The sequence below is a fragment of the Thalassophryne amazonica genome, chromosome 2, assembly GCF_902500255.1.
Source record: "Thalassophryne amazonica chromosome 2, fThaAma1.1, whole genome shotgun sequence".
Taxonomy (NCBI): Eukaryota; Metazoa; Chordata; class Actinopteri; order Batrachoidiformes; family Batrachoididae; genus Thalassophryne; species Thalassophryne amazonica.
Window position 1 is genome coordinate 29,444,756 of NC_047104.1, and position 21,127 is coordinate 29,465,882.

Genomic DNA, 21,127 nt, shown 5'->3' on the forward strand with positions numbered 1-21,127 from the left:
ACTGCTGGCCCACCACCACCAGAGGGCACCCTGCTTGGAGTGCGGGCTCCAAGCACGAGAGGGCGCCAGACCCAGAAGAAGTGACAGCTGTCAGTCATCCTCTGCACCAGCTGTCACTCGTTCATCATCATCATCACCACCATAAAAGCCAGACTGCAACTCCACCTCCTCGCCGAGAAATCGCAACGACTGAAGAGGTAATTTCTCTGCTGACTGACACTTTGTGTGTAATAACCTGAACTTCTGTTGCAGCCGTTTTCCTGGAGTGTTGCCTTGTCTGGGGGATTGGCGTTTGGTGTGACAGCGACTGCTTCGCCTCACACCCCAACCCAGATAAGTGGTTAACCAGGAGCTGCACGAGTGTATGATTGGAGGTGGAGGTGCTCCCTCCTAACTGTGTATGGACTGTGGATTACTGAGTGTGCAGACTCACACTCATTCATCTTATCTCTGCTTTCTGCCAGCAGTACCAGGGTTGACAGCCGAAGACAGAGGCCACCTGGGGACTCGGGACTTGGCGGCTCCGGTGTTCTTCAGACCGTTGGTGGTGGAAGCCGTGTGGGACGCGGCTTCTCTCTCGTCGGGGGTCTTCTATCTTCGAGCCTGCCCACACGTCACCTGGTGCAGATTTCTGTGAATTTAGTTGTGTATTATCACAACATTAAATTGTTACTTTTTGGCTTATTCATTGTCCGTTCATTTGCGCCCCCTGTTGTGGGTCCGTGCTACGACACCTTCCCAACACTTATCATATTCATTATTATTATTATTTTTATTTTATTTTATTATTACTTCTATTTTGTCATTTGATTTTTAAATGGACCACAATGGAAATAAGTGTTTTCACTTTGTTGTGTCATCCATGTATTTTTAACGCATTTACAATTATATTATGTACGTACATTGAGCTGACTAAATAAAATCACACACACACTCACACAGAGGCCACTTGGCTATTATATAAGATTGTTTTAAGTTATATCCACTACAGCTATTATAACAAAGTAACCCAAACCAAGTCTGGAGTTAAACATATTTTGGCAAGCAGGAAGTTTACTTCAAAAAAGTGTTGTAATCATAAAATTGGCAAATATGTATTGTGGTTGTCATGCTGAAAAAAAAAACAAACAACTCATCAATCAATCAATCAACAACTTTATTAATCCCACAAGGGGCAATTTCATTTGAGTAGTCCATTAAAAAAAACAATGTCGTGCATTTGTTCCAAAATATGATTTATGGTATAAACTCTGTAGAAGTGTATTATTTACTTGTCTCCTGGGTTTACAGTTACAAAATGCACACAAAAATCCTATGTTGTTGCAGTACCTGCAGAATCCCATTACTTAAATATCGGGATCAATATATCAGTAGTATCAAATCGACAAAAACTGGCTTGGGATCTACACTTTCTATATCTTGAACATGCTGTCTGAAGTTTTACTTTGCAATTTGTGCAACACCTCAAGATCCCCCAGGAACAGATAGAGAACTTGACTGAATATAAGGAAGAGTGGGATGAGCTGCTTAGTCTACTGCCACCACAACCTAGACCTTTATAAGCAGCAAAAAATGAATAAATGAAAGAATGAATGAATCTTAACATCACAACATAACTGCAAACTTTACTTTTTTAATTGTTAATTACATGTAAAATATTGATGTTTCCTACTTTTTGGTTTCACTCTTTAATAGTAAAATTCTCAGGTTGATAATTTCTCAAAGTCACAGTTATAAACTTCCAGGATGCACATCCATGAATGGGTCTTAAGGATACAGTAATACAATCCAACAAAGAAACAAGGATTTCTGTTTTTTACAGTGTATTTGAAATAGGGCCATGCACAGCCACAATAAGCCTAAGAGGATCATTATAAAAACCTCTAATTAATGACAAGGACCACAACAATCCATTCACTGCTGCAGGAAGCAGAGCTAAAGCAGAAGGTTGCTTTATTTCTTGCACATTATGCAGTTTTTTTAGTAAAATGAAAGAGTCTATAATTCTACGTTTTGCATCAGTTGAAATTATGATTCTCCATGAGCATGGATAAGGGTGATGTAATGACTCCTCATAATTCAGCACACAGGGGTTTGTTAAAGCAGCTCTCATAACGGCTGCACGTGTTCAATGAATGTTATTTAAATCAAAAGCAGAAATTAAAGCAGCAGAACTCCTCTCGTTCTCTCACAGTTTTTCTGTGGAAACATCGCCATATTCGTCAGTCACTGTTCCCTGCGGCCGTGTCGATTCTCTTTTATGAAGAGCTCAACAGCAGATCACAGAGAAACCAATTACTGAGACAAGGAGCTGAGCTTCAGCTCACATGAATTCACAGTCAGGAGAATGGAGCTAATGTTATATCACTGACATATTCTCAAGATCGGACACTTCTCTGATACTCCTGATTGATCAGAGACACTGGTCAAAAGTTTTCATGGTTATAATTTTACTGTAGCCACGTTATTGTAGGAAAAACACAAGCCTGATCTTAAAGTCTGATTTTGTGTGTATTTTGGGAGTGATTATACAGGAAGGAGATCAGTGCCACCCTGACGACATTATAATAGAACCTCACTGTGCACAAAATGGCACACAACCCAATATGATGTGTCATTGTTAGTTTACACTCAATGCAATTGTCTTTTATGCCCGACACTCATTTTCTTTGCCATGTTGGCGAATGGCGATAGCTGGACGAAGGATAAAAAGTCAAAAATCATTGAGAAAAGGTGGCTGAAAGATGATGCATTTTTCCCGTCAATGAAAAGCCTGCGAATCAAGCAAACTGAAACAGAACTTAAAACGAAATGAAAAACTAAGCGAATGTCATCTTTGATGTTTCAAACTAAATCAAAACGAAACATTCACGATGACATGACCGAAGGTAGGTATAAAATCGAGCGCAGCCAACCTTGTCCTCATTTCTGCAATACTTGCAGGTGAGAGATTTTGTTTGTCTTGACAACAGGTAAGAGATTTTGTTTGTCTTCACATTCTGAATTCTCATGGTGTGTCTGTACCTTGTTGTACACCTTACACTTTATCTGTGATCGTATTTGTCCTGACGAGTGCCTTTGATCAGTCCATGGCAGAAGCCGTGGGGAATTGTCCATGTCAGACGAAGGCTACTCCAGAATAGTTAAAGTACCTGATAAAACGTCGGACTTGGGAGGTTGAACAAAGTTGAACGAAAGTTAAATGAAATGCTAATGTTATGAAAACTAAGCAAATTATAAGAAACCATGAAGTATGAAAGAAAAATGTAATACGGGGAAATTGAGGCTGTCGGTGGTATTCCTTCAAATTTTTCAGTTTAAAATTCTGGTGAAGTGCTAACTGCAGGAATAAAGCTGAAGGAAAATTAAGCGATGCCTTCAAAAGTCAACGAAAGTCCAGATTTATTGTTTTGTTTGGGCTTCGTTGTCCTTAGTTTGTGCCATGTGACCAGGGCTTGACATCTGTCACATGAAGCCGTTTGCGCTTCAGAGCAATTAAAACTAAAACTAGGTTGAACGTCTAGTGCAGGGCTATTCAACTATATTTTTCTGGGGGCCAAATTTGTCAGAATACTATGATCTGTGGGCCAGACATTCTCGTGAACTGTACTATTACTCTCGGATGTAGAATTGAGACAAATGCTACTGCATTTCTTTTTCCATTTTTATTTAACAGAACATCAAAAGTATATACTAATGAAGTCACTGAGTGTGGGAAAGTGCAGCAGGCTGTCATTAAGCTCACATGTGAAAATGTCTAGTTTTTTTATAAAAGCAGTCAGCTTTTCAACCACATCAGCCACTGTTTTATCCTCCCCTGAAGACTCAGATTAAGATGATTCAAATGATGCATGATAACACTTAAAAAGCACATTTCTGAGACAAATTTTTCATCCAGCATTTTTGTCAGAAATGTTTCAGCCTTCTTGTGCTTGCATTCACATAGAAAGGTAATAATTTCCTTCCTCGGTTCACAGACCACCTGACGTTGTGTAAAAGTAGGTCAGAGTGCTCAGCTGACATATCAGCAAGTAGTCTGCAAAACAACCTGTGCTGACGACTGGATGTTGCTCTGATAAAATTCACTGCAGCAATCACAGAGTCCGTGGTACTTTTTAACTCACCACTAAGCTGAGAGAAGAGGACACTCTGGTGAACGAGACAGTCGACAGACTGTAGTTTTGGTGCAAGCAGACAGTCGTGCAGGCAGTCCTTTGACCCTTCCTGCCATCAAGGGAGCTCCATCTGTAACCAGCAGGTTAACACGCTCCAGGTCCAGTCCATTGTCTTTAAAAAAAAAGGCAGTAATCTTTTGGAAAATTATTTTTTCCCCTATTGTTTGTCCTTCCAGGGCAGCACAGCGGCTTAGTGGTTAGCACTGTTGCCTCACAGCGAGAAGGTCGTGGGTTCAATCAATCAATCAATCAAATTGTATTTGTTAAGCGCTTAACAACAACCTAAGTTGACCAAAGCGCTGTACATATAAAAATCATATTTAAAATATAGTTAAAAAGAAGAACACAGATACATTTTATTCCCAAGTCTAAACAAGACAAAGTATCAAAAGCACATCTAAACAAATACGTTTTGAGTTTTGTTTTAAAAAGGGGCAGATCCGAGATGGCACGCAAGTCGAGGGGCAGCGAGTTCCAAAGTTTAGGACCTGCTACTGCGAAAGCACGATCACCCCACTGTTTGCTTCGAGACCTGGGCTGCTCCAACAAGTAGAGCTGTGCAGATCGTAGAAATCTGCTGGGCTGGTGAAGGGTCACAATCTCACATAAATACGCACGTGCAAGGCTGTGGATGGAGCAGAAAACGAACAGGAGAAGTTTGTATTGGATTCTGTATTTCACTGGCAGCCAGTGGAGAGAGCGCAGAACAGGTGTGATATGGTGATGTTTACGAGAATTTGTGAGGAGCCGGGCAGCAGCATTCTGTACCAGTTGTAATCTGTGTAAGGATGTTTGACTGAGTCCAATGTACAGAGCATTGCAGTTGTCCAAGCGTGAGCTGATGAATGCGTGGATTGCTTTCTCCAGGTCGCAACAACTGAAGAAGGGTTTCACTTTTGTGAGAATGTGGAGCTGAAAGAAGCTTGTCTTAACAACAGAGTCAATTTGTTTATGGAGATTTAGGTCAGTGTCCAAGTGAACTCCCAAGTTTCTGATTATGGTGTTATGGTGAGGAAGTGAGTGACCGTTTGAGACAACGGCGAGTGGGCTTATGGTGCCAAAAAGTCAGAATTCCATTTTGGATTCATTTAGAATCAGGAAATTCTGTGTGAGCCAGTGCTTGATGTCATCCATACAGGTGTTGATAGCCTGAGATGCATCTGGAGAATCTGGTGAGACTGGTAGATAGATCTGAAGATCATCTGCATACATATGAAAAGACACATTATGGCTGGAGATGATTGAACCCAGAGGCAGCATGTAAAGAGAGAACAGAACTGGGCCCAAAATGGAGCCTTGCGGGACACCAGAAGACAGTTGGGCTGTAGAAGAGGAGTGGCCATTGATGAAAACAGAGAAGTGCCTGTCTGTTAAATAGGACCTGAACCACTGCAGCACGGTTCCCTGAAAGCCCACCTGCTGGGCTAGACGGTTCAGGAGGATGGAGTGGTCCACTGTATCGAATGCTGCAGTGAGATCAGTACAGGTCTCTTTGAGTCCAGCGACAACAGGATGTCATTTTGGACTCTCAACAGCATGGACTCAGTACTGTGGCGTGTATGAAAACCTGACTGAAATTTATCAAAAATCTGATTCTGGTCCAGAAAAGACAGCAACTGATTAAAAACAAGCTTTTCTAGAATTTTGGAGAGAAAAGCCAAGTGGGACACTGGTCTGAAGTTTGACAGTACTACTGGATCAAGGTTTGGTTTTTTAAGCAGCGGTCTGACCACAGCCTGTTTGAAAACAGCCGGAACAGACCCAGATCTTAAACAGTTGTTGAAAAATAAAAGAAGCCTTGGTCCTACTGTGTCAAAAAATTTGTTTCAGCATCTTTGGTGGAATTATGTCCAGGGGACAGGTGGTAGGTCTCAACTTCTGCACAACCTCAGAAAGCTGAGAGAGTGACACAGGTTCAATTCCCGTGGCCTTTCTGTGTGGGGTTATCCATGTTCTCCCCATGCTTGCGTAGGTTTCCTCCGGGTGCTCCGGTTTCCTCCCACATCCAAAGATATGCGGGTTAGGTGGATTGGAATCTTTAAGAAAATTGTCCGTAGGTGTGTGTGTTGGTGTGTATGTGTTTGTCTATTTGTGGCCCTGTGATGGACTGGCGTCCTGTCCTGGGTGTACCCCGCCTTGCGCTCTATGACTGCTGGGATAGGCTCCAGCCCCCCGCGACCCTTAATAGGACTAAGCAGTAGAAGATGAATGAATGAATGAATGTTTGTCCTTCGAGTGGAATTAGGCCCAACAGATCCACCTTGAATCAGTCACCGTTGAAAAACCGCACATATAAACAAAGTTGTGCTGTATTGGAGCTGTCAGTTGACTCATCCACAGCCAGCGACATGAATTCAGCTTTCTTCAACTGAGTTAGAAGAGTCTCGAAAACGTCTGTGGCTAAAACATCTAGTCATCTTGCAGCTGTTGTATCTGACAGAGGGATTGACTTGATTGAAGACATTACCTGCTGTTTTAGCTTGTCGTCCCCTACCACCTCGTCGACGGCAGCTAAGATACATTCTTTCACTGTTTTGGAGTCAGTGAACGGCATTTTCTTTTTAGCAAGAACCCGCAACAAGCAGGGATGCTGCTGTTGTCTTCTGCTGCAGCTTGTTTAAAGGATCTTACCGTGTGGGCTCAGGAACACTTCATTAAACCATTGTCAGTTAACACAGTTCACTGCTACATCTACAAGTGCAAATTAAAACTCTACCATGCAAAGCGAAAGACATACATCAACAACATCCAGACACGCCGCCGCCTTCTCTGGGCCCGAGCTCATTTGAAATGGACAGACGCAAAGTGAAAAAGTGTGCTGTGGTCTGATGAGTCCACATTCCAAATTGTTTTTTGAAATCAGGGACGTCGTGTCCTCCGGACAAAAGAGGAAAAAGACCATCCAGATTGTTACCAGTGGAAAGTTCAAAAGCAGCATCTGTGATGGTATGGGGGTGTGTTAGTGCCCATGGCATGGGAAACTTACACATCTGTGATGCACCATGCTGAAATATACATCGAGGTTTTGGAGCAAAACATGCTGCCATCCAAGCAACATCCTTTTAGGGACATCCCTGCTTATTTCAGCAAGACAATGTCAAGCCACTTTCTGCACGTGTTACAACAGTGTGGCTTTGTAGTTAAAGAGTGCAGGTACTAGACTGACCTGCCTGCAGCCCAGACCTGTCACCCATTGAAAATGTGTGGCGCATTATGAAGCGCAAAATATGACAATGCAGACCCCGGACTTTTGGACAACTGAAGTCGTACATCAAGCAAGAATGGGAAAGAATTCCACCTACAAAGCTTCAACAATTCGTGTCCTCAGTTCCCAAATGCTTATTGAGTGTTGCTAGAAGGAAAGGTGATGTAACACAGTGGTAAACATATCACTGTCCCAACTTTTTTGAAACGTGTCGCAGGCATCCATTTCAAAATGAGCAAATATTTGCACAAAAACAATAAAGTTTATCAGTTTGAACATTAAATATCTTGTCTGTGGTGTATTCAATTGAATATAGGTTGAAGAGGATTTGCAAATCATATTCTGTTTTTATTTACATTTTACACAACGTCCCAACTTCATTGGAATTAGGGTTGTAGCACAGTGTCTTTGTGGTCATTAAGAGTGCAGCATTCAAGGCGCCTCACACATGGCACGAATGAGGCCGAATGGGCAAATTTTGCAAAGTTCGAGACGTAGTCAGGAGGGACAGACATTCTGCCAGCCGTGTACAAATGCTGTACAAATGCAGTCTGAATACACAGAATGTGTGTAGAAGCTGCCTCATATGATTCACGCACATTCGGTGTGCAGCACCTCCAGAATCCAGGTAGCCTGGAGCCAGAACACAGTATGAAACAGGAAGAAATACAAACAAAATACAAAAGAAAAAGAAATAAAAAAGCACACAGCATGAAACCCCACAATGCTGGCAGAATGCAGCAGGAATATGCAAAATGAACCCCCAATGCCAGGGGCGTGCCAGAAAGAGGACTGTGGTCCGCTCGTTGGAACACCTGCTGTGTCCCACATTACATTTATACTCCCTTTCATATGAAAGGGAGTATAAATGTGTGGTAAGTCTGGACATGAAAGTCTCTACCGAATCTGACTGTGTTATTGACGCAGGGAGATCATTCCACAAAACAAGGGCAACATAAGAGAAAGCTCTGTGGCCCGCAGACTTTTTATTCACCTTAGGGGCACAAAGTAGCCCTGCACCCTGAGAACGCAAACCCCGGGCCAGTACGTAGGACTTGACTAGGTCAACTAAACAGGGAGGTGCTAGTCTTTAAATAATTTTATAGGTTAATATTAGAACCTTAAAATCTCACAGAGGCAGAAAGCCAGTGAAGAGACGCCAAAATCGGTGTAATGTAGTCAAACTTTCTGCTTCCTGTCAAGAGTCTGGCAGCATGGTTTTGAACCAATTGGAGACCCCTAATGCTGGACGGTAAACTAGAAAATAGAACATTGCAGTAGTCCAATCTAGAAAAAACATATGTATGGACTAGGGTCTCTGCATCAGCCATAGACAGGATGGGATGAATCTTTGCTGTATTTTGCAGGTGGAAGATAGCAGTCCTCATAATATCCCTAATATGGAGGTCAAAGGACAATGTAGGATCAAAAATCACTGCAACTTTCCTCAAAAAGTAATAAGGAGTAGGGTTAGTAATAGTGAATTAAAAAAACCCCATCATAAAAATTGGACTCATTTCGTGACAGGAGCACGAAAAAAAATGTGAGACTCGGCTGTCAACCATGCAAGGGCATTCCAAATCATCCCAAAATGATTCTCCATCCTGTTGTGTAGAATACGGTGATCCACCATATCAAATGCAACACTAAGATCTAACAGCACCAGAACCGTAGTGATGTCTGAATCCATTGCAAGAAGATCATTTACCCCTTTGTGAGAGCTCTCTGTGGAATGCTATGCTCTAAATGGTTGTGCTTTTAGCAGACGTTACAAGTTTCATCACCATGCCTAGTGAGATACTATCAAATTCTGTAAATCTGGGTAAAACCTCAGTGATGGCACCGACTTTGATAACAGGGTGTAGTTGTTCGATTAAGGCATGCTGGGATATATATATAACCTAATGTTGTCTATTTGTTTCTCAAAGTAATCTAAAAAATGTAACTGTCAACATCAGTTACAAAGAAATACAAAGAGTATGGCACTTTATGGTAAATCTGCGTGGAGTAGACGGTTCTCAAAAACTGAGTGACTGTACAAGAAGGAGAAGAATGAGAAAAGCCACCAAGTCACCCAGACAACCCAGAACAAGTTATAGGCTTATGTGGCTGTGACTGGAGAAATTGTGCACAGTACAAGCTTTGCATTTTGTATGACCAGTTATACAGCTTCATGATGAAGTGGTATAGAGGAAGATTTTCAGATAAAGAAGACTTGAAACTTTAGCTGCAAATTATCAGAAGGTACATTGGAGATGCAAGCCTAGATTTGATCTGTTTTGGTGAAAGAATATCCATCTCCACTCTCCTTACTAGGGGAGCTACGACCACTACCTTTGCACCCCGCCCCAAGGACTAAACCAAACCAACTTTTTTAGGTTCCTTAGATGACCCCAAAACACAATCAGGATGTTCCCGAAAATAAAAACTGGCCTCAAGCCAGATATCCAAGATGGCATCCAAGATGGCCGCCAAAATAGGTGTTTTGTTTTCACTAAAACACCAATGATTTCTGTCATTATTAAGTCTATTGTTTACTCCTAGTATGTATTTTAATGACAAGGGTCTATTGGCGGCCATTTTGGACGCCATTTTGAATCTTAAACCCAGGAATGAATTTAGTTTAGGCACAAATGAGTTTGCTGTGAACTGCAATGGTCTTCCCATTGAATCTCTGTGATATTTAAGTTGTTTATATGTTGTGTAAAAGTGTTTTAGTGAAAAAAACCTATTTTGGTGGCCATCTTGGATAAGTGGCTTGAGGCAGTTTTTATTTTTGGGAACATTCTGATTGTGTTTTGGGGTCATCTAAGTAACCTAAAACAGTTGGTTTGGTTTAGTTCTGGTAGTGGTCGTAGCTCCTCTAGTATCTCCACTATGCAGCTCAGAGCAGTGATGCAAAATGAAGACAGTTTTTAGATGTGAAGATACATTTTAGCTTTGTACTAACCTGTTGTTATATCCAGTCATTAGCACATAGACTGCACACAGTACAGCTGTGAGTAACTCTCATGTCACGGGCTTGTATTCAATGTCACTTGTATTCAGCAGCAACCTGGTGTAAAATCACACACAATTTGAGACTGCTGTTGTCGACAATTTCCTCATTCTTGAGATGTCAATCTGAGACAGAAATTGACAAAGGTAGACTGGCTTAAGTCCAACTGTCTTGTCACTTTATTTCAGTCCTTTATGTGTTGGCTGATCATTTACACTGATTCCACATGCGCTGCCTTATTTTGTGAACTTAGATTAGATACATTTCCCAGTTGGAGCTGCAACTTCAAATATGGCTCCAAGGTTGAAATTCTTGAATTCCAAGATGTCTGTAATGCAGTATAACTACCGCGCTTATGTCTTGAGATGACTCTCCACATGCATTATATAACAATATAACAATGGAAATCTCTCAGCAGTCTAATCATACATATTTTTGATGATAAAAACTGCTTTCATTTCCTGTCTTTGTTTGTGCCTCTCATTGTGCATGATATCATAATGCAGGTTTTTAAGTGAATCAACCTGAGGGCATCTAAAGTACAGAGTGGTAATGGAGATGTATTAAGAAGGACTCAGGAGATATTGATATTGAGCTGCAGTGCCACTGTAGCAAAGCAATTTTTGACAGATCCTGAAGGAATAGAGTGACGGCAGTAGAAACGCACTGATACTGAATTTTCATGAAGACCTTCAGAGCAGTGCAATTACTATGACTAGTTTGTTTTATAAATGCATTATCCTTCTTTTCCCCAGTGAAATATAATTGTTAAGGGAAGAGGTGCACTCAGTTTGCACTCACTGAAAAGTCTCAGTTACAGGGATCTCAAAAAATAAAAATAGGACACTAGAATTTCTTTTGGTTCTTGAGATTTTGTTATCATTTAGTGATTGGGTAAAATTTAAATATTATTTTACAATGGAACAGCAGTTGTTTAAACGCTAATAACAAGGAGCTCCTCACTGTAAAGGTTTAGATCTTCCAAAAGTCTCTGACAAAAGCTTTGTCCTACTGACAGATGCTGCCAATGGATGGAGTGTTCTTTGGGACTGAATCCACAGCACAGCTGTGACTGCCTTCAGCAAAAAAAAAAAAAAAAAGACAAGAAAATAAGAAAACTGACAAAATTTCCTAATCCAGAATAATCAGCACCCCTTGAGGAAGAATGTCCTCATGCTGAGAAGTACTCAAAAGAAGGCCCAGAAGGCTGCCTGGCACCATGTGAACAATTAATGGTTCAGACTCTGCCAAAGTATCCAGACAGCAGCTGACAGTGACAGTGTTTGATGGTATAAAACCAGCCGTGAGACCACAGAATAAGCTCCACTGAAGACAAAGTCACGTGAGAGAACATCATCTCAAGCTCTTCTCCACTTAAACTGAAGTATCAGACAAGGGAAGACACTCCAAACACAACAAACATGAACAAGAACATAACAATGAACTAACAACAGAAGAGATTAAAAAAGAAGTCATTAATGACCATGTGTGGAAGTGAAGACATCATCAAAAGAAACCATTTATGCTGAAATACCTGCCCTGCTTGAACATCTGGTCAATTTAATTTAGCCAGGTTAGTACCACTGAGCTGGAGACCATTTTGCAAGGAAGACCTGGGCAATTATAATGTTTCCAATTCACTTACCCTGCATGTCTTTAAGACGTGGGAGGAAACCCACACAAACACAAGGAGAACACGGAAAGGCCGCAGGTGGGAAGCGATCCCATGACCTTCTTGCTGTGAAGCAACAGTGCTAACCACTAATGCACTGTGCTGCCCAAACTGCTGTAACACTGTTGGAATGAAGAATCAGTGCCATAAGACATTTGTGTTGTTAATATTCATCAAGTCATCAAGTTCCTCTGACCGTGCTTCTGTGTCCTTGCGCCGTTCCGCTGTTGCGTCTTTTTCCACTGAGTGACACCTCGGTGCAGGTGTCTTTTTCCGAGTGAAGAACATAGTTATGGGTAGTTGTTGGTGCTCTTTTTTCTTCTGGGTGAGAAGATTATAAATAGACACACGCAGAACACAATGCACGTGCTCTCCTTTCGCTCACTGTCTCCGGTGTTACCGTTGCAGGGTACAGATGTGGGACCCGCAAAGAATCCAAGTCATTAAAAAGATACAAACCTCTCTTAGTGGCCACGGAGCTCTGCAGCTGCGGTTACCGAGACCATGCAGCACTGCAGATTTTTCCGCAAGAGGTCTAGCCTTGCGGGCTGCCGGAGCGCTCTGCATCAAAACAGCGAGCGTAGTCTCTCGACCTGTTGCCAGAGTTGACCGCAGCTCTATACACCAAACGGGGGGGAGGTGTGAGTGGCCCGCTGCGGCGCTTACCAAGCCCGCAGACTCGGTAAGCGCATTGGAGGCAGTGAGAGCAATCGCATTGATGCCAACCAGTGCCGCGACCGGCCCGCCTGATAAGGACGCAGAACACAATGTGCTGTAAAAAATAAATAAATAAAAATAAAAGCATGCAAAATTGCACAAAAAATCCACAAAACTGCGAGGCCGCGAAAGGTGAGCCGCGTTATAGCGAGGGACCACTTTATTTCCATTTATTGAAATGTTGTATGTTAACAGCGTGCTCACTTTTACCAGCTATTGGTAGCTTGATGGTGTTAAGTCCACTTAATCCATGATTACTGAGGAAATTAACCCATCATAATTTTTAATAGCCATGGCCAAACCACCCATCACGTAAACCACCACTCAGTCCCCCAAAAATATGCTTGAATAAATATGGACAGAGTGGTGGCCAAGTGGATAAGTGTCCTTGTTTCCAATGCGAAAGTGTCCCAGTTGAAGGCCACCCCTGCCAATTCTCTATGTAGGAAGGGCATCTAGCATAAACCTTGTGCCAAATCAACATGCAGATCTGCTGTGGCAACCACGAGTGAAACAAGGGAGAAGTTGAAGGGATCTACTTACTTAGTATCATATATGGACGGGACAGTAGCTTAGTGTTTAGCACTGTTGCCTCACAGCAAGAACTTCCTGGGATCGCTTCCCGCCTGGTAATTTCTTTGTGCCCCCTGTGTGTTCTCACCTTTGATTTCCTCTGGGTGCTCCGGCTTCCTCCCACTTCCAAAGACATGCAGGTTAAGTGAATTTGTCAATGTGTTTGTTTGTCTAGATGTGGCCCTGTGATAGACTGGTGTTCCGTCATGGCTCCAGCTTCCCTATGACCCTTAATTTGAGTAGACGGATATAAAAAATGAATGATGTTTGAATAACAGTATTCTTGATTGATATTTAAAAGGTTTCAGTGGTGACAAATACTCAACCTCATTAAGAAGTGGAATTCATTATTAGGGCCCGAGTAGGCAACGTCCTATGAGGACCCTATTGTAATTGCGCTGTTTATTATTATTATTATTATTATTATTATTATTATTATTATTATTATTTATTATTATTGTTATTATTATTATTATTATTATTCTCACTCTTGAAATTGAAATTTCGGCCTCTTCCCATGCTCAAAAACTCACCAAACTTTCCAAAGTCGTCCGGCAGGATCCGAAATTTGATATTTTGGGGGCGACGCACATGGTCGCAGAAAAATCGCGAAATAGCGCCCCCTAGAAATTTTCAAAAACCCCTCCACATTGGGCTTTTTTCGTCGTAGCCTCACGAAATTCGGTACACATATTTACCATGCCAGGACGCACGAAAAAGTCTCTTACTGTCATGGTGAAATATCGACAGGAAGTCGGCCATTTTGATTTTAAGTTTCGATTTTGAGCAAATTTTTGCCATTTTTGGCCATTTCCACTACTTACATTTGAACAAACCCGTCCTAGGGATTTCATCCGATCGTCTTCAAATTTGGTCAAAATCATCACAACACAATGGTGATCAAAAGTTATCAAAAGATTCTAATTAAGTCAAAAGGCATGGCTGCTAGGGGTCGTCAAACTTTGGCGGGCTTTTTGGAGCACGCCATTTCACTTTGAACGGCTGTCACGCCCACATACTTCATCGTAGATCCTTCAAACCTGCTGGACATGATGAGGGCTCCGCCCTGAATGTCTACATATCTTAAGTTCCCACCTGCGCCATAGCGCCCCTGGTGGTGGCGGGAAATGTCATAATTTTTACTTTAAGAGGTCCTGATGTCACATACTTAACCCAATCAACTTCATTCCACTTCTAAAACATGCAGAACAAATTGATGAACGTAGGCAATGAACGCCGTGAAGTTACGAGTAACGGCGTCCGTATGGCGGCATGCCGAATAGTGCCCATTCGCCATGAAATTACGTTCTTCATTTTGACAGCGTTAATTTTGTCACATCATCATGAAAATTGATAAACAGGTCGAGCACGACAACCTCTTACAATTCATAGGGGCGTCTCCCATGGGCGGGGCAAAATGCCTCAATAGCGTCCCCTTGAAACTTTCAAAAACCCCTCCCCATAGGGGTTTTTTTGGAGTAGGGAGATGAAAATTGATACACGTGTCTTTCATAGACGTACAAAAAAGTCTCTTGCACCATGAGTCTACTCCAAACAAGAAGTCAGTCATTTTGAATTTTCTTCTCATTTTGGCATGATTTCCACATGTTGTATTTGAACGAACTCCTCCTAGGGATGTTATCCAATGCACTTCAAATTTCTTTGACCGCATCCAAAGATGATACTGACCATAAGTAATCAAAAGCTTTTCTCTATGTTGAAGGGTGTGGCCGCTATGGTGCCGCCATTTTGACCCTTTGCCATAGAACATCAAGTCATGATAACTCCTTCATGCTTTGCCTGATTGACTTGAAACTTCACATGTATGATGACGGTTGGCCCCTGAACACACCTAGCCCCTCTGTTTGTACACTGAGCTCCCCCTAGTGGATGAACATTCAACATGTCATAACTCCTTCATGCATTGTGTGATTTGTTTCAAGTTTTAACTGTGTGATGAGTGGTTGCCCCTGCATGCTCATGCCCACATGTGGTCACAAGGGCACCCACTGGCCTGGGTAGGCGGTTGCGCGGAACGAGGGCCCGTATATGACTGCTTGCAGTCCTAGTTGTGATTGTTCTTCATGAAATCAGAGAGCTGCTGCACGAACTGACATCAAGGTCAAACTGTGCGAGAGCTGAGTTTTACTTCACAAAATGAAATTGTACACGGGGACGTTGTTAGATAATTGACTGAATAATTGATTGTCACACTCACTGCTCTGCTCTGTTGAATTAGAAATGTGTTCATCGAGGGCTTAAATTAAATAGGTGTTTGTTAAATTTCCTTTTCTTTGATGAACCCATTATGGATCACTCTCTCATCGTCATCAACAACAATAATCAAATCAAATCAATTTTATTTATATAGCGCCAAATCACAACAAACAGTTGCCCCAAGGCGCTTTATATTGCAAGGCAAAAGCCATACAATAATTACAGAAAAAACCCAATGGTCAAAATGACCCCCTATGAGCAAGCACTTGGCGACAGTGGAAAACTCCCTTTTAACAGGAAGAAACCTCCAGCAGAACCAGGCAGAGATCAATCACTAATGATTAAATGCAGAGTGGTGCATACAGAGCAAAAAGAGAAAGAAACACTCAGTGCATCATGGGAACCCCCCAGCAGTCTAAGTCTATAGCAGCATAACTAAGGGATGGTTCAGGGTCACCTGATCCAGCCCTAACTATAAGCTTTTTCAAAAAGGAAAGTTTTAAGCTTAATCTTAAAAGTAGAGAGGGTGTCTGTCTTCCTGATCCGAATTGGGAGCTGGTTCCACAGGACAGGAGCCTGAAAGCTGAAGGCTCTGCCTCCCATTCTACTCTTACAAACCCTAGGAACTACAAGTAAGCCTGCGGTCTGAGAGGGAAGCGCTCTATTGGGGTGATATGGTACTAAGAGGTCCCTAAGATAAGATGGGACCTGATTATTCAAAACCTTATAAGTAAGAAGAAGAATTTTAAATTCTATTCAGGAATTAACAGGGAGCCAATGAAGAGAAGCCAATATGGGTGAAATATGCTCTCTTCTTCTAGTCCCTGTCAGTACTCTAACTGCAGCATTTTGAATTAACTGAAGGCTTTTCAGGGACCTTTTAGGACAACCTGATAATAATGAATTACAGTTGTCCAGCCTAGAAGAAATAAATGCATGAATTAAGCCCCATTTACACATAGACAGTTTTGTCGGTGGGTAGTACGTAGACCGAAGTTCGCGGTAGTTCCAGCTGTTTTCGCGGTGGAAAGGGGCGGAGCATTTCGCCGGCGTTTTGACCGCCGTACTATCCGCAAATATGCGGATAAAATGCCGCTAAATCCGCCGAATAAAGCAGTGTTTTGACGCCGTAGCGTCCGGCATACGTCAAGCAACGGGGGTTAATACCCAGTTCTATCTTTTACATTCGCAGGTTAAGACGCACGTGAGAACAGCGGTGTTCTGCTGCCGCCAATAATACCCTGTGTACCGCTGGTTAATACCCAGGTTTTTATCCAGGCAAATCCTGCGTTACTCCAGGATCTTTTGCATATAGCCACCGCCCCAGAGTATAATAGGCTGAAGCAGCAGGAATACATGCCTCTGTCACTGCAGGGGGAGGGAGAACATCCTCAGCCTTTTCTTCTCCTTCCTTTCCCCCTCCTCAACGTGTTGCTCCGTCTCCACCTGCAGGCCTCCCCTCTGCTTCTGAACCAGACCTCTTGGTGTCCTTCTTCTTGCCTAAGTCCTTGCCGCTGCCAATTTTCTGGCATACTGGAGCTTCTCTGCAAAAATATCTGGAGCTGGCCGCGAGTGAAAGGCCTGCATGCAGCGCGCTAGCGTTTTTATACTGACCACCGCCTATCAGCCGTTTGGAACGCCGTTTTAACTGGGAGGTGGCGTTTAGAACGGCGTACTGTCCGCAAGCGCCGCCGTTTTGTCTGCCTGTGTTGCCGGTTAAAACGCCGTTAAGGACGCCGATGTGGGCTCTATCGCCGTTTTACACGCCGTTGGTTAGTGATACAACGCTGGCCGCCAATTACGGCGGTGTAAACTGCGGCACTACAGGAAGGGGCAGGATGAAACGGCGATTAAAAAGTATCAAACGCCGTTGTTCGCGTTGTCTCTGACGTCACGCGAATTCTCCAAGAGCGCTCCCGGAATTATTCGACATGTTGAATAATTTTTTCGACGATTCCTGGTAAAGCCAGAACTAAGCCACGCCCCCTAGTGCCGGCGTTAACAACGGCGTTTGATCCTTAAGATGGCCAAAAACCCTTCCGGGATGCTTCCGGGAGCTCTTACCGTCTATGTGTAAACGGGGCTTTAGCTTTTCAGCATCACTCTGAGACAAGACCTTTCTAATTTTAGAGATATTGCGCAAATGCAAAAAAGCAGTCCTACATATTTGCTTAATATGCGCATTGAAGGACATATCCTGATCAAAAATGACTCCAAGATTTCTCACAGTATTACTGGAGGTCAGGGTAATGCCATCCAGAAGGATCTGGTTAGACACCATGTTTCTAAGATTTGTGGGGCCAAGTACAATAACTTCAGTTTTATCTGAATTTAAAAGCAGGAAATTAGAAGTCATCCATGTCTTTATGTCTGAAAGTCATTCCTGCAGTTTAACTAATTGGTGTGTGTCCTCTGGCTTCATGGATAGATAAAGCTGGGTATCATCTGCGTAACAATGAAAATTTAAGCAATGCTTTCTAATAACACTGCCTAAGGGAAGCATGTATAAAGTGAATAAAATTGGTCCTAGCACAGAACCTTGTGGAACTCCATAATTAACCTTAGTCTGTGAAGAAGACTCCCCATTTACATGAACAAATTGTAATCTATTAGATAAATATGATTCAAACCACTGCAGTGCAGTGACTTTAATACCTGGTATGCTCTAATCTCTGTAATAAAATTTTATGGTCAACTGTATCAAAAGCTGCACTGAGGTCTAACAGGACAAGCACAGAGATGAGTCCACTGTCTGAGGCCATAAGAAGATCATTTGTAACCTTCACTAATGCTGTTTCTGTACTATGATGAATTCTGAAACCTGACTGAAACTCTTCAAATAGACCATTCCTCTGCAGATGATCAGTTAGCTGTTTTACAGCTATCCTTTCAAGAATTTTTGAGAGAAAAGGAAGGTTGGAGATTGGCCTATAATTAGCTAAGATAGCTGGGTCAAGTGATGGCTTTTTAAGTAATGGTTTAATTACTGCCACCTTAAAAGCCTGTGGTACATAGCCAACTAATAAAGATAGATTGATCATATTTAAGATCAAGGCATTAACTAATGGTAGGGCTTCCTTGAGCAGCCTGGTAGGAATGGGGTCTAATAGACATGTTGATGGCTTGGAGGAAGTAACTAATGAAAACTAGTAACTAATAATTTTATTTTTTCACTTTCAGATTAAAAAAAAAAATTTCAAAGTGCTATGCACATTTAAACAAAAAAAATATAATAAAAGGACAAAATAAATAAATAGAAAACTAAAAGATGCAGATCATACAGTCCAACAAGTTAAAAAACTAATTTAAAACCATATACAGTAATAATACTATGTAACACAATTTTTGTTCCTGGCTTCTAAGTGTTATATTTCAACTGTTTATGTCTAAAGTCTATGGAAAAATGACTACATTCAGCACAAACTTTGATTTTTTTTTTTTTTTATGTTCTAGATTGTTTTAAATGTTTCTTGAAATTTCTAGATAATTCTGGACAGTTCTAGCAGTTAAATAATATTCTAGAAGACTACTCAGTAGTAGTGAAGACGGATCGAGAATATTCTTGAAAACAGACAAATTTCAAAATATCATTGTCCTGATCACAGAAGCAAAGTTTCTGTGGAATAGCAGCTATTTTCTATTTATTTAAGGCATAACAGGTTAGGAAAACACACTGTGTACCCAGGAAAAAAACAAAAATAAAAATTTGTTACATAGTGTAATTAGAATCAGCAGAACACAAATGTGTTCAGAAATTAACCTTGAGATATCCCACAGACTCTTCGGTGAGATTGGAATCTGATACACAAAAGCTCTACAGCCTGCCTGCTTCTTTAAGTTCCTTAGGATGGCAGTGTATATAAGTAAAACAGCAACAACAAAAACTACAGATGCTTCAAACATCTGGAAGATGATTGATGATTTTAGATTTGTATCCATTGTTAATAACTCTATAGTGATTATCACTATTTTATAGTGATTATCACTATTTTTCATTATATCTGAGAACAATCACACTGTTTTAAACAGTGACACACTTCAGGGTTAACAGTCTAATAATTGTGTTGTTTATGTGTATAAATGACAGGTTACAGTGCATCCAGAAAGTATTTACAGCAATTCACTTTTTTCTACATTTTATCTTACAGCCTTATTCCAGAATGGATTAAATTAATTTTTTCCTCAAAAATTCACACAATACACCATTATGAGAATGTGAAAAAAAGGTTTTATGATATTTTTTGGAAATTTATTAAAAATAATAATAAAAAAAGGAAGAAATCACGTGTACATAAATATTCACAACCTTTGTCATGAAGCTGAAAATTGAGCTCAGGTGCATCCTGTTTCCACTGATCACCCTTGAGATGTTTCTGCTTAATTGGAGTCCACCTGGAGTAAATTCAGTTGATTCGACATGGTTTGTAAAGGCAAACACCTGTCTACATATAAGGTCTCACAGTTGACAGTGCATGTCTATAGACCTCAAAGACAGGATTGTCTGCAGGCACAAATCTGGGGAAGGGGACAGAAACATTTTTGGTGCTTTGAAGGTCCTGATGAACACACTCAAATGCTGTTTGCGCTCTTGCTTGCCTCTACTGGTGGTTGGCTCTCACTGCGGTATTGTATCACTTCCTGTTCTGGAGCACAGCGGTGTTTTTCTGTATCTGTTAGCTGTTTAATCTGTGCAGTTAGATTGATCTAGTTACCTAGATAACGATTTGTTTCACAGTGTTATCTTCACGTGCCTTAACTAAAGCACTCCCTCTGCTGAATCACCTCTAAATTATTTACACGTTATTCACTTTGTGTGTTTTTAGGAATCCGCTAGCTTAGCGCAGCTACTAGCTCTTAGCCGGTTTAGCATGGCGGCTTCTCCTGTCTCTCCCGCACTTTTCTGCTCTGGGTGTGAAATGTTTAGTTATTCCTCGGCCTCCTTTAGTAGTAATGGTACTTGTAATAAGTGTAGCTTATTCGTAGCTTTGGAGGCCAGGCTGGGCGAATTGGAGACTCGGCTCCGCACCTTGGAAAATTCTACAGCTAGCCAGGCCCCTGTAGTCAGTGCGGATCAAGGTAGCTTAGCCGCCGTTAGTTTCCCTCTGGCAGATCCCGAGCAGCCGGGAAAGCAGGCCGACTGGGTGACTGTGAGGAGGAAGCGTAGCCCTAAACAGAAGCCCCATGTACACCGCCAACCTGTTCACATTTCTAACCATTTTTCCCCACTCGGCGACACACCCGCCGAGGAACAAACTCTGGTTATTGGCGACTCTGTTTTGAGAAATGTGAAGTTAGCGACACCAGAAACCATAGTCAATTGTCTTCTGGGGGCCAGAGCAGGCGACATTGAAGGAAATTTGAAACTGCTGGCTAAGGCTAAGCATAAATTTGGTAAGATTGTAATTCACGTCGGCAGTAATGACACCCGGTTACGGCAATTGGAGGTCACTAAAATTAACATTGAATCGGTGTGTAACTTTGCAAAAACAATGTCGGACTCTGTAGTTTTCTCTGGGCCCCTCCCCAATCGGACCGGGAGTGACATGTTTAGCCGCATGTTCTCCTTGAAT